Genomic DNA, 15,579 nt, shown 5'->3' with positions numbered 1-15,579 from the left:
AACATTATCACTATTATTATTAAAAATTAAAATAAAATTAAAAAATAATTACTTACATCATTAGAACAACTAAGATATTTAGCAATATAAATTTTAGAATGATCGATATTTTTAATTCTGGGTCACCTAGACATTGCTCTATTGATGATAATGAGGGAGCCATATAAAAAGTGTTCTTTTCTTCTAGTTTTGTACAAGGTTCTGAGAACCGGATCGGTTATCGAACCGTTTTATTCACTGATTTATTAGTTTATTGGTCTAATCGGTCCAACTGTGCTCCAACTGAAAAAACTATTTTAAAATAAAATAATAAATAAATTATAAAACAACTCTCATCAACACAATAAAAAATAATCAATAAATCATTAACACAATAAAAATTATAAAACATATTTATTACTATAATATAAACTTTCAGAACATGTTTGTTTAATAGTTAATACATTGATAATATTAAATGTTTTCCAAGCTTCCAATCAAATGTGTTTTTAGATGATGGTGACAATTCATAAATTGAGTCTGTGTAAACCATCTTTAGAAAGATACCTAAAATAGGATCAATCATTTGGCTTCTAAAATATAAAATCCAGGATACTTAAGAAACTTCTGTTTTATCACCATACTTCCTGAAGCACTCAGTGTTGTTCATTGTGCTGATGGTTTTCAATGCTGCAAGCTACTCTACTCCCAACTTTGAGCTGCTCCCTAATAAAGTTTCAAGTAGATAATTCAAAACATATTAATATTATCGCTCAAAACATATTAAAGCTTGAAGTGTATGCAAGTATTCAGTGAAATCAAAGCAAAACTAACCGAGAGAAGAACAATTTATTATTTGAATTTAAAAGAGAGTCTCCACTGCAAACATAACATTTGTTTGTCTAGGATGTGAAGAAATGAAAAATCAATTTTGATTTGTCTACACATTGAAAAGATGACACTGCAAGTTGATAAATATAAACTAGAAGGTGTATTAGTTACAAACTTGATACAACATGGCATGTCTAGGCTAATAGGATACAAAATCAAGAGTCGGGGGTCAAGCATTCATTCCTCCTGCACATCAAGAATCTTCGGTCTCAAAAGATGAAACTTTCCTATGAGATGAGTATTTCTTAACTGCTCAATTATGTTTGGTTTGGTCATAACTACTCACAAAAACTCTAATTAGTAACACAAATCAAATAATTTCACATTTAGAAATCAAGAACAATTAGCAACAAAAAAAAATAGCAGCAACAGCATAACAACACAAAATCAATGGCTCAGTGCACACCAAGATTAGTTCTTAAACAAGCAATGAAGCACCACAAACTCCTCCTTCAGTCTAGCAAGATGGAAAGCACAACCTGATGAACTTAATGCTCTTATTAAAGTTCTTGAATGTGATAACAGTAAAACAAGTTAATGGTCTTATTAAAGTTTTTGACAAAAATTTCAAACTAAATCCAACAATTACAAAACAGGAAACACTAAATCAGACTAACAGAGCCAGCCACCTGTAATTTCAGAACGTCAAACGAAGAAGAAGACTGAACATTCAGAAATTAAAAGGAAGAAGCGGAGGCCACTAACCTTCGACAGACGGCAACCGGCGAGACGATGGAAACCGGCGACCCGACGGCAAGCTACTCCATGCCACGAACAACAACTGGTAAAACACTATCAGCAACTGCCATCAAAACCATACATACAGAACCATACATACAAATTTGTAAATTTGTAAAATTTCCACCATTAGCAACCAGCAAATACAAGACAGAACCAAAAGAATAATTGAAGAACCAACCTTCAAAACCAAACTTGAAATAGTTGAAACCAAGACCGAAGCAGACTAGGGTTCAGTGAAGAAGAAGAAGAACAACAAAAAAATTGAAGAAGATGACTAAACATTCAGTGAAGATGAAGGCGAGAAGCCACTAACCTGGGTCCGTGCCGAGAAGCCAACGAAGATGAAGAGCCGAAGAGGACCTGCCAAGTTACTGGGTTTCGGACACGGGGAAGAGGACGAAGTGGCGGTGCTGAGGACCTGGGATGGCGGCGGCGCTGATGACCTGGGTTAGGCAGCGACGATGGAGGGCTAGGCGGCTAGGGTTTCTTCGATTCATAGTTCTCTCATCTCTGTTTCTCTGAGGACCTGGGTTAGGAATGAATGAATGATTGGGGGAAGAGGGAGGTTGGGTCACGACTTACGAGTGGATCACTGGATCCGTTTCCCTTTAATTTTCAAATTAAAAAACGACGCCGTTTTATCCGAACCGGATGATTACCGGTCCATCCCAACCGACCGGTTCGACGATTTTCTGGCAATTTTACTGCGAGCGGTTATAGGGGAAGGACCGGACCGTTTGCATCGCCGGTTTCCGATTGAACCGGTTCGACCGGCCGGTCCGGTCCGGTTTTTAGAACCTTGGTTTTGCGAAAGAGTTGGGTTGGGAGCGTGAGTGATAAATTGTAAGTGACTAAGCATGAGAGGAGATATTTGCTACAAAGAGAAGCGGTGGTCCACCAGTCACATGCGCAATGCATGGCAAACAGTACGAAATTGGAGAGTCTTATTTCTTTTCTATATCATAAATGAACAATTCAATTTCTCTCTCCTTAAATTAGACGGCTTGATTTCTCTTTATCTGTACTTCAAAGCTTAATAAAACACCTCTCCCTCTAATAATGTTGTAAAACATCATGTAACCCAAATATCAAAATTAAAAGAGTATTTATTCGTTTTGGTCCCCAAAGAATTTTGGATCAGACACTTTAGTCCTCAACTAAAATTAATTTCTCGATTAGTCTCTAACAATTAACTCCGTCAGTTACTTAGGTCCTTTGCTCCGTCAACTCTAACAAAAGACAAAATGGTCTCTGGAAACTCTAACGGAGGACAAAATGGTCCCTGACCCCTCTGTTTGGAAATGACACTATTCTTCCCCAATTTCCATCATATCTCACATAACCCTCAGAGTCTAACACTGCAACTTCAATATTCACAAGAAGAAAAATCCTCAACTTGTTTTCAACCAATTCTTACTCAGAAAACTAATGATTATGTTTTTCAAGTACTTGTCGTCTTCGAAGGATACAATGAATCTAGACAGCAAGTTTGATTTGTTAAGACCCGTCATCATCGTCGCTATCTTCCTCCTCCTCTGCACTATCATCTCCATGGCCATATTGTCACTACTCCGATCACTTTCTTCAGCTTCTTCTCCAAACCAATGTTTAGTAATCACTTCAGTTTCCGTATGAGTGGCGACGGTGAGATTGGTTGCTGTACTGATAGCTTGGATGCGAAGTCAAAGCTGTCTTCCAGCATGGACTCTGAGGAGAAGGAATGAAACACTCGGGGTCCATTCCAAATGAGAATTGCATATGATGTCGAAGGAAAATCTTCTCATGATATCCTAATGTCCAACAATCTATATTGCTTGCCGGAAAGTGGAGAAAGGCGTGCCCTTGAGGTAGTTGTGGAACTTTGTCTTGAGTGTAACACTGTTACTATCAGAATGTCACGCTTCCGGTTGCGCCGCTCTGATAGCAAGGATATTATGACAACTCCCATACATATATAATGATAAAATAGGAGCCTTTAACACGTAAATGTATCGTTGCTTTCTTTGAAAAACCAAAAATACTTTTTCTTTTATAGGTATATATTACTACAAAAAAATGTATGAAATTTAAGCTCCCAATCGGAAGTGAAGAGTGTGGGCCTTAGCATTACGACGTATATATATTATATATACATACAAAATATATATACACAAATATATCTCATTACACTTTGCATTCACAAGAATAACTTCTACAAGCATATATGTATATAGAAAGCCATCAACTCAAACATTCCTATCCTTCTTGACAAAAGTGTAATAATAATAACGAGGAAAAATCGATAACTAAGATAATATATCAAAGAAAATCACAATCAAAAGTTTAGTAGAATCTTCATTGGCTTCTTCGTCTGTTTTCTGAAAAAGGATAAGGCTGTAAGGGGTGAGAACCTAACCACACGGTCTCACCAGAAAGTTTAGAATTGTCATAAGAGGATATGTGTAAGGAAAAGAATGGAGTTCAACCGCAGTGATCATCGCTCATCTTATGAAGCTTTTCAAAAACCAACAGTTACTTATTCAAATGCCAAATTCTTACTTTTATTATAAAGTCTTAAAAGTTACTTAAACTGTATGAAGACCATCATGTTTCAAGCATAGATTCATTAAGTTTATACTGAATCAGTTTGATTTTTCATACTTTACTAAACCTTAAACATAAATCATTCACGGTCTTTGGTCCATCACATAATCAATCACGGCCTCTGATCCAAGCAAAATCAATCAACATAAAAACCACCACAAGTCAATGCGCGTATCAACCTTTACCAACTTACCAAATTACGGCCTTCGGCCCAAAACAATATCAAGTCTTGGCCTCCAACCCAAAATAATATCAAGTCTCGGCATCCAGCCCAAAAAATATAAAATCTCGGCCTCTGCCCCCACATGTAATCACTTACACACCACCACACTCCAAACCAATAAGTCACCATCACAAGCAATCAAACAGAGAAACAAATAATCACACGTAGAGAACAAGTATGACAACTAGTATAATTAGCAATTAACAAAATGTCAATTAGGCAAGCCAAGTAATTATGCAGATCTAAGCAAATACAAACAAACGTATTATGATGCATGTCTGTTTTACTGACCCTGAGCTCACTTGCCAGTTATAGTGCCAGAACTCGACACATCCAGTAGCTAACCTGATCATTGTCTCTCTGTTGGGCATCCCCAAGAGGGAAAGTATCTCTGGGCTTATCACAAGCCAGTCTCACAGGAAGAGTGCCATGTACACCTCGCAGGGTGAATACCCTGTGCATATCTCTCAGGGAGAGTGCTCTGTCACACCTTGCAGGGTAAGTACCCTGTACACCTTGTAGGGTGAATACCGTATACATGTCTCGCAAGGAGAGTGCCATGTACACCTTGCAACAAGAGAGAGAGAGAGAGAGAGAGAGAGTGTGTGTGTGTGTGTATGTGTGTGTAGGCAGGATGAGACCACCGTCCCTATATCACATCAAATACGCAAGCGGGACGAACCCACGATCTTGCCTCGCAAGTGGAACGAACCTCCGACCTTGTCATTCAGACCATAATCAATCAACATTAATGTCTTTAATCAATTTCATAAGTTACCAAACTCGTTAACCCCCAAATCATTGTTAATTTATCAAGCTTATTGACGAGAGGACTTTTGCCAGTAAAGAATTTTATAAAAATAATCACGTTGTAAGTATAGTTTCTAAACCAACAAAGAATCCTTTCGTACAAAAACTTTGGTTGTCACAAGTAACAAAACCCAATAAAATTTATAACCGAAGTATTTAAACCTCGGGTCGTCTCTCAAGGAATTGCAGGGAAGTATGATTTATTATTGGTTATGGAAAAAGGTATATTTTTGGGTTTTTGAATTAAAGAACAAGTAAATTAAATGACAAGAAAAATAAATTAATAATTAAGAAAACTCTTGGCAAGGTATGAGAACTGGAAATCCCATCCTAGTTATCCTTATCAGGTGTGATGAGAATTGTTTATTGCTCCCACTTAGTTAACCCTTACTAAATAAAGGAAAGTCAAGTGGACTAATCAACTTGATTCCTCAAGTCCTAGTCAACTCCTATGGAAATACTAGCTTTAGAGGGATCCAAATCAATCAGCAAATTCCAATTTTCAATCAACTGTTGAGTTTGACAACTCAAGTATCACCAATTACTCAACCAAAGCCAAAAGGGGAAAAATCTACTCGAATAAAAATGCCTTTTTATCAATTAAATCTAAGAATATCATAAATCTGAAATACCTCGAATTATATTAAATAGAAAATAAAATTAAACATAGGAATCCATAAACCAAATTGACAACATCAAGTAATCAACTAAAATAATAGAATGAATAAAAGTAGAAGAGAAATTAAATTAAAGGAACATTGAACCTGGAATTGGAGAAGAAGTAAACCTAACCTTTAAGAGAAATCCTAATCCTAAATCCTAAAATTATGAATATGAAAGGTGTCCCCTATGAATGGATTGATTCCCCCACTTTATAGTCTCTAATCTGTGTTTTCTGGGCCGAAAACTGGGTCAAAAACAGCCCAAAAATCACCCTCAGTGATTTCTAATACGTACAGGTCGCGGCACTGTCATGCGTGAGCGTCGTCCCCGCGTGAGCGTGGATTGGATTTTTGCCAGGTCACGCGTGCGCGTGATCCACGCATGCGCGTCACCTATCTTCGGGGCAGCTATGACAAATTATATATCGTTATGAAGCCCCAGATGTTAGCTTTCCAACGTAACTAGAACCGCGTCATTTGGACCTCTGTAACTCAAGTTATGACTGTTTGAGTGCGAAGAGGTCAGGCTGGACAGCTTAGCAATTTCTTCAACTTCTTGTATTCCTTCCATTTTTGCATGCTTCCTTTCCATCCTCTAAGCCATTTCTGCCCTGTAATCCCTGAAATCACTTAACGCATATATCACGACATCGAATGGTAATAAGAGAGGATTAATATTAGCAAATATAAGGTCAAAGAAGCATGTTTTCAATCATAGCACAAGATCAGGAAGGAAAACGTAAAACATGTGAATTGTATGAATAAGTGTGAGAATAATGGATAAAATCCACTAGATTAAGCACAGGATAAACCCTAAAAAGGGGTTTATCACTTATGCTCATTAATTCCAATCTTTTATCAATTACCAACCCCATTAACTCGTGATCTGGATAATATCACTATTCTCACTGCGGGCTGAACGAACCATTATCTCCGCAACCATATCATCTGATTTCACCAAGTGTTTATCCAGGAATAATTCAATTTAATTGTTTGTACTTAGCCACACTCTATCCAGAGCTTAAAAACAAGTTATCAGACATAATATGAGATTTACCGGGGTTTACAAGCGTGCCAGAAAAGTCAAACAGTTAAAAACATAATTTTTAGAAAATCAGCATGCGTATGCACAATTTCAATCCAGGATACACATCGTGTGTATGCATTCATTATGCGTACGCGTGATTTCAATTCTGTTTCACATTTATGCGTACGTATGACCCATGCTTACGCGCAAAATTCAATTTTGCCAAAAATTGTACAACTCTGCATAGTTCGGTTTTTTACCCCATTTTCAAATGTCAATAACTTTTGCTACAAAATTTTATATTCCTTCGTTCTTAAACCATTTTAAAGATCTTTTTACTATCTTTAATTCAAGATAAATTTTATCAAATTTTGAACTTTGAACGCTAAGTTATGATCTGTCGAAGTTGGTCAAAAATCTTAGTTCTATCAATTCACTCAATTGCCAATTCTTACCACAACTCAATTCAAATCAGTTTCAAACTATTTCAAAACCATTTCTCTATATTCTCAATACTTATTTATCAATTTCTATCCATTCAATACCTAATCAAACAATTCCACTACAATTAATCTATTTTTCAAAGTTTTCCATCAACAATTCAATCATTCAATTAAACATCATCATTTCACAACCAATCACAACAATGACAATTATCCAACTTACCATAACTTACTAAATAGAGGTACCTCACCCTATCACAACTTTAGACCAAATTCTTATAACAATGCAAGCCTCAGTAGGCCATCAACTCAATATAATCAAGCTCAATCTTACTCATATTCAATTCATTCATATACACATTTATGTTACTCAATAACAATTCAACTCACATAACGCAATCACTCAATCACAACAATAACCATCATCAAACCCAACATTTATACCAATTCACTATTCAAGCACATCAACAATCATAATATCAATTCATGAGACTCACATAATCACCAAAAATATAATTTTCATATCAATATCGATTTATAACAATTCATGGTAATAAAATAGTTTTAAGAAAAACCTCTACTTCGTTGACAATGGTTTCCAACTTTTGAATCCTTTCTTTGGTCAATCCCAACCTCCACCAGTCCAAGCTCCACCAAGTTCCTCAACGAGACACCAACCCGCAACGATCAACTCAACAATTAAGCTATTCACAACAAGATTTACAATTTCCTCAACCTAGGTTTATAGAATTAGAAAATTCAAAGAAAAAAAGAAGTTTCCATGCTAGAGTACCCCTAAAAAACCAAATCACAAGATTTCAACGCCATGTACCCCAAAAATACAAAACAGAAAAGAATTCGAAAATAGAACAGGAATTTTGGATTTACTCACCATAATATTTACATAGAATTGAAGAGGATGAGGAAAGTGACGCGTAACCGCAAACGGCTTGTCAATCGGAGCTACAGTTTGAAAGTTATGTGGATTGAAAAATTGAAGTGAATAGTGACTTAGGTTTGCTCTCTTCCTCTCTTCTCTCTATGCCTTACTCTCTCAATAAAGGTGAATGGCTGAAATGTTTACTAAGTGTGGGGGTTTTATGCCTTGGGTTTGGGCTTTGTTGGACCCAGATTGTGATTTTTGATCTTTTGGCCCTATCTTGGTTCAAAATCTTTAAAATAAGTGTTTGAGTTTATATTTTAAATATTTTTCTTATCATTCATAAAATATTTTTCAAAATCTCAAATAACTTATTCAAATTTTCAAAAAGAAAAAATCCACGGTCTTACATTGAGGATGTGATAGACGTTGTCGGGATTGGAGGTGATGCTGTTATCAAAAACGTGGAAGTGGATGTTTTTGGTGGGTGAAGTGCGGAAGATGTAGGTGTACCAATCACAGAGATTTAGAAAATGTGTGATCCATGACATGTTGAGGTAGGTGCGACACGCGTGACAGTTACATCATGACTTGATCTGAGAGTTGTAGAGGAGGAAGGAGAAAATGGAGAAGAAGACTATGAAGGTAAAGAAGAAGAGTATGAATGTTAGGGTTATGAAAGATACGATGAAAATTAGGGAAGAACGACGTCTTTTCCAAACAGAAGAGGCAGGAACAATTTTGTCCCCCGTTAGAGTTGTCAAAGACTATTTTGTTTTTCGTAGAGTTGACGGAATAAAGAACCCATATAACTGACAGAATTAATTGTTAGAAATCAATCGAATAATTAATTTTAATTAAAAACTAAGGTGTTTAATCTAAAATTCTTTAGGACCAAAATGAATAAATACTCAAATTAAAAAGTGCCGGTGACTATCTCTTTTCTAAATTTTTGAGTTGGAAGTTCTGTTGTAAATTTGTAATAGAGTGCATATATTTTAGATCTATTTTATTGGTAAAAAATATTATAAGGTTGCTTTTTGAATGTGTTTGGATTGTTATAAATTTGTAAAAAATATATATCTTTTTATAAGCAAAAAATAAAAAAAATAAAAAGCATAAACTAATTATTTTTATATTAAGAAAAATGTCCTTTTTTACCTAAAAAATGTTTAAAATAATTGATAGGCACAAAAAGTAAATATTTTTCTATCCACACATTATTCTTTTTAAATAGATACTTTTAAATAAGTCATTCAAACAAAAAGTTATTTATTTTTTCAAAAACTCTTTAATATATACTTTTTTAAAGAAATTCTTCCAATCAAGTCATAGAAATAAAGACAAAAGAAATGAATATAGAACAAGAAAAGAAAAGAAAGAGAGATCGATGCCTTCTCTAGAAACAAAGTAAATTGTTACTCTCATAAATGAGCATATCCGCCTAACAAAAACTGTTAAGAAGATGGATCCTATTATTATATTCTGTTCATTTTTAATTTATCAACAATTGAATATTATGAAGACAATTGAGTCATTGAGTGTATGTTCTCCTATCCTAAGTCAAAGCTCTACGTCTTACATTTAAGTTATTGTAATTGCTCCAGACTAGATACGTATAATATCCGGTTGCTAATTAATGTTTGTCTCATTTGATTAAAAAAAATCCCATTTAAGCAAAGGGTAATGTTAGAGAGACAAAAAAAATAGTTAAAATTTGTCTTATTTAGTATTTATTAATTGTCGTAACAATTAATAAATAGTAAATAAAGAAAGTTATGACTGTTTTTGACTAATTTTCTTTGGTTACTAAACATTTCTGTAAGCAAAATACTTGATAAGAAAACTTGATCATGATAGCTATATCCATAAGTAGTTATAAGTAAGGTAATTACATGTTGGTAAAATGAAAAATTCAAATGACTAGACGGGAGAGTAGAGAGTAGATGAAAACATCAAATCATACATGCTATGTGCTAGGATTCTCTAGAAGATCAAATTGCCCATGATGGCTAAACATGGGTTCCTATAATGTTAAAGAGAAGACCCAAATATCATATCATGATGAGCCCTACCATGTTATTTGACCTACCAGAAACGAACACCTGTACCCTCGTTCTTATATATTGATGTGACCATTGTGCAACGTGTTCCGAAAATATTAGTTAAATTCTCTGCAGCTCAAGAACAACACTGAAAGTGGTTGGTGTGGTCCAACAATTCGTTGGACACAGGATAAGGATTTCAGTTCATATACTTCGTACCATTCACATATTTTTCTTTCTCTCTTATATAATTGCCCTTTAATTTATCTTTTTCCTCTCATTGGTTTATGGCAAAAAAGTGGCTTTTATTTATTAAATAGTATCAAACATAAAGAGTAATAAGCTTCATTTGCGGAGGATAAACTTTTGGAATTCATCCAACCAAATGCTCAGATTTTGAAAAATCGATCCTTTTGAAAATATCCCACACCTCTCACCAGGGACGACTTTGATGCTAATACATTATTAATCAGGAAAATGCTATTTTTCTTCTAAAATAAACATACTTATCCATATAGAGATTAGAGAGACATATTAATGACAAATTTTAACGCGTGCAACATCATGTGAAGATTGCAAGTGTTTAATCTAAGCTTTGGAGAGTGATTCATGAGCAAAATTGGCTTGTATTGCACGTGGTTTTGCATAGTGGCATAAAGGACGTTTTATGCAATTATTTTGTCGCAGACAAAGAGGCACCAATTGCCAATTGATTTGAAACAGATAAGGCACGCTACTTATAATGAAATTCACACATTACGCTTTTTATGCAGCGGGTTATATCGTGCCAGGTTCAACCGCTTCAAGTGATTAATTCATTGGACATGTAAACCAGTATATGGAGGGGTTGCAGTTAAAATGCAATTTTCCATGGAAATTTAGTAGCAATTTCGTTGACTTTTAGCCTTTGTATTATTATTGGGTGCATTCTCATCCAACGTCACATTTTTTTGATACACTTCAACACATTTCAAGTAAATTAGCCTAACTTTAAGTATTTAGTAAGAAAATTAAGAACAAACGAAAAATGAAATTTTGGTAAAAAAATATTTTATTATTTAAGTGTTTGTTACAAATGATTTATTTTCTCAAATTCTAACTTTTATTCTTATTTATGGACATCCACCTCTTCAATAGATGGTTAGTGATACGTAACCTTAACCTCGGCCACCCGGAAAGCTCGAAACAAATCAATAAATCCGGAGCCGAATATTTGAAACAAGAGAAGTAGTCAGCGAAATCTTATCCTCCGAAACAGAACACAGTAACTGACCGAGAATCATGGCACAATCTGCAACTAACGAGCAAAACACCATCTATAAAGCAGAGCACATAACCTCGGCTAAAATCAAGTTCGATTCTCAGTCTTCATATTTACTTGATACACTCACTAGAGATTATTATTGACTTGAGCGTCGGAGTATCTTTTGCAGGTATTCCCACCGCGGTGTTCGATCCTGGCCGACGTATAGCTCTTCCTCTCTGATAGCAGTCTACTCGGAATTGCTAAAACTCGGCCACCCTAGTACACGGACGAATCACTTGGCGCCCACCGTGGGGCCGAAGTTATCTAACCCCACTATTCTCTTTGCCTAGTTTCTTACTCTATTTCACAGGATTCCCAATCCTCGAGCATGGCTGACAACGAGAACCCTCAACCCACACAAGCAGAGCTCCTAGCTCAAATCGCTGAACTTCAAGCGGAGGTGCGGAGGATAGTCGAGTTGTCCGCACAGAACAATGAAAAACATGAAGGCGAAAGCTCCAAAAGCTCGGCCCAGGGCAACACAGATCCCCTGAACATCACTCCGGTAAAGGAAAAGCTCACCCTTGAAAATCCCTTTTCCAAGGAGATCACTAAGTTCTAGATGCCAAAAAATTTTGTATTACCCACAACATTGGAGCCATATAAGGGGTTCGGTGACCCCCGAGCTCATGTCAAGAAATTTCAATCCATGATGTTTTTTAACGGTGCTAACAATGAGCCTGTGCTCTGCCGAGCTTTTTCCACTTACCTTAATGGTGCTGCATTACTCTGGTTCTCTAAATTGTCTGCAGGTTCAATTTCCTCCTTTGAGGAGCTGGCGAGATCTTTTATCGACTATTTTGCTGCATCCAGGATATATGTACACGGATCAGACTACCTATGCACAATCAAACAAGGCCAACACGAGAGCCTAAAGGACTACATGACTCGGTTTGCTGAGGTAACCATGGAGATCCAAGACTTAGATCCGGCAGTCCATCTGCATGCCCTCAAAGCTGGCCTCAGACCTGGCAAGTTTCGGGAGACGATCACGATAACAAAACCAAAAACACTAGAAGATTTCCGAGAAAGGGCTGCATGTCAGATGGAGATTGAAGAACTTCGCGAGGCCCAAAAAACAGATAAACAACCACACCGAAGAGATGAGGAGAAAGCTTTCAGACCACCGAGCAACAAGGATCCAAAGAAGCCTTTCAAGCTCACACCGAAATACAATACGTACACTAGGTTCAACACCAAGAGGGAAAACATCATCAAATAATTTCTCAATGCCAAAATGGTAAAATCACCGGCCCGAGCAGGAAGCTACCAAGACCAAAGATTCGTGGATAGAAGCAAGCACTGTGCATTCCATAAAAAATTCGGACACACCACGGACGAGTGCATCGTCGCCAAAAACCTACTAGAAAGACTAGCACGCCAGGGACTCTTCGACAAGTATGTCGATGGACGAAAAAACAAGGAAATCGGCTCAGACAGAGACGAACACCAGAGAACATCAGCAGACAAAGACAAAAGCAAACAAACATCACCTAATCCACCAAGAGGTGTTATCAACCACATATCGGGAGGTTACGTAGGCGGAGGTCAAACGAGTTCGGCCAGGAAGCGAAGCTATAGAGCGATGATGGCAATTGAAGGAACAACCCGCCTCCAAAAGGAAAAAGACCCGGACGTCGCAATAACGTTCAACCAATCAGACTTCAAATCAACAAACCCTAACCTTGACGATCCGGTAGTCATCTCCATCCAAGCTGGAGAGCTGTTGGTAAGAAAAACACTACTAGACCCAGGTAGCAGTGCTGATGTTTTATTTTACTCTACTTTCAAAAAAATGAAATTATCAGAAAAAATAATACAACATTCCTCTGGAGAACTGGTTGGTTTCTCCAGAGAAAGAGTCCCATCATGGGACACATATGGCTGAGAACGACAATGGGGGAAGAACCCATGTCAAAGTCAATTGATATTCAATATCTAATAGTAGACTGTTATAGCCCTTATAATATAATCATTGGAAGACCAGCCCTAAATACATTCAGGGCAGTAGTATCTATTTTACATCTTTGTGTCAAGTTTCCTGTGCAGGAAAACAGGATAGCAACAGTATACGCGGATCACCAAGAAGCTCGGCAATGCTACAACGCCAGCCTAAAGCAAAACGCGACAAAACAAGCAGCTCGTCCACAGGTGCAAACAATCCACAACACGGCCGAGGTCTTAACACTAGCCGAGCTCGACCCAAGGGAGGATTTCAATGAAAGGCCTCAACCAATGGACAACCTTCAGCGAATAACATTAACAGACAACGAAAAGCAGTGCACACAAATCGGAGAAGCCCTACAGGGGGAGGAGCGAGCAAAACTAATCACAATACTTCGAAGCAACGCCGATTTATTTGCATGGATGCCTGATGATATGCCAGGAATAAACTCTAAGGTCATCTGCCATAAGTTAGCAATTGACAAAGCAATCTGACCTGTGGCGCAAAAGAAGAGAAACCTCGGAGAAGAGAAAAAGCAAGCAGCCTTAGAGAAAACCAAGAAACTCTTAAACTCTTAACCCACAAACCCCGCCCCACCCCCTTGGCTTGAAACAATGAGAAGAACAACCTAAGAGAAGGGGGATGCTCTAGCAACTCCATTAAAATCTCAAACGCCCGAACAAATCCCCAGGAATTCGGGTGAAGTTGGGTTGGGGCACAGTTTAACCAATATAAAACCCCACACTCAAATTCAGTGAAAGGAAGCTTGACGCCTAACTCGGTGAAAAGATAGCTATACATGTAAAAGAAGGACCAATCGCTCAATCGGTCACATACTCGATCATCTTTCCCACAAGGCAACAGTTCTATCCTAGCACCACTACCTTCCCTAACACACAAATCCGACCCCAGCAATCTCACCGACTCATCATCATCAAATTGAGATGCATATTCTTTCACCCTAGCATCAACCCACCCACTCAGATCACTCACATCACATTTCTCCATCAAAGACAAGAAAAGAAAAAGACAGAAAATGCAGAAGAAAAGCAACGAAGAGTCACCACTGACCTTTTTTACTCATTCTCAGACAGGAAGAGAAACAAAGTTTTTCTTATCCAATAACCAGTAATATGGAACAAAAACGAGTGCAGTAAAAAGTAACCCCTATAGACCAAACGGTTACTAAACTATTTGCATTTAATCCAGATCGTCAAAAAAGAGGAGCATTAAATTACTTGTGAAATCCAACGGACAGGGGTGCCAAGAAAAACGGGGCACGTTTCACATCAATCATGTCAAAATGGCGTGAAGAACAAAGCAACTATTAATTACGAAAACGTTTGGGATGCCGTACAGAACCAAGCCGAGCTTGGGGGCTATAAGGAATGGGCACGACAAACAACTTAGTGGCCGAGGTACACGACATCACCGATATAAAAGTTCGCCTTAGTCCTGTCCACACCAAGGCAAGCTTGGGGGCTATAATACGTAACCTTAACCTCGGCCACCCGGAAAGCTCAGAAAAAATCAATAAATCCAGAGCCGAATATTTGAAACAAGAGAAGTAGTCAGCGAAATCTTATCCTCCGAAACAGAACACAGTAACTGACCGAGAATCATGGCACAATATGCAACTAACGAGTATAACACCATCTATAAAGCAGAGCACATAACCTCGGCTAAAATCAGGTTCGATTCTCAGTCTTCATATTTACTTGATACACTCACTAGAGATTATTATTGACTTGAGCGTCAGAGTATCTTTTGCAGGTATTCCCGCCGCGGTGTTCGATCCTGGCCGACGTATAGCTCTTCTTCTCTGATAGCAGTCTACTCGGAATTGCTAAAGCTCGGCTACCCTAGTACACAGACGAATCAGTTAGTATTAAATCTAATCAATGATCTAAATTAATCATCTAGAACATTTATTACAAATATCTATCCTATCACATTTTTCTTAAAACTTCTAGATTATTTCATACTCTTATTCATATTTTTATATATATTTATATTATTCTACATTATTCCATGACTTTCCAAA

The 15,579-nt window shown here is 37.2% G+C and overlaps 1 long non-coding RNA gene across 2 annotated transcripts; it reads right to left on the bottom strand.

Annotated features, from left to right (window-relative positions):
- LOC107647974 lies at positions 381-2,210 on the bottom strand. Of its 2 annotated transcripts, none has more exons than XR_002348417.1 (3): positions 1,925-2,210; positions 1,576-1,672; positions 381-705 (listed from the first exon to the last, which is right to left on the bottom strand). It is a non-coding gene; the product is annotated as an uncharacterized LOC107647974 (long non-coding RNA). The 2 variants fall into 2 exon arrangements; XR_001621681.2 differs by having other exon boundaries at positions 1,576-1,651; positions 1,925-2,209.

Source organism: Arachis ipaensis, chromosome B06 (assembly GCF_000816755.2).
Source record: "Arachis ipaensis cultivar K30076 chromosome B06, Araip1.1, whole genome shotgun sequence".
Taxonomy (NCBI): Eukaryota; Viridiplantae; Streptophyta; class Magnoliopsida; order Fabales; family Fabaceae; genus Arachis; species Arachis ipaensis.
The sequence above is the reverse complement of the archived record's forward strand: the minus strand, read 5'-3'. Positions and strand labels throughout refer to the sequence as shown.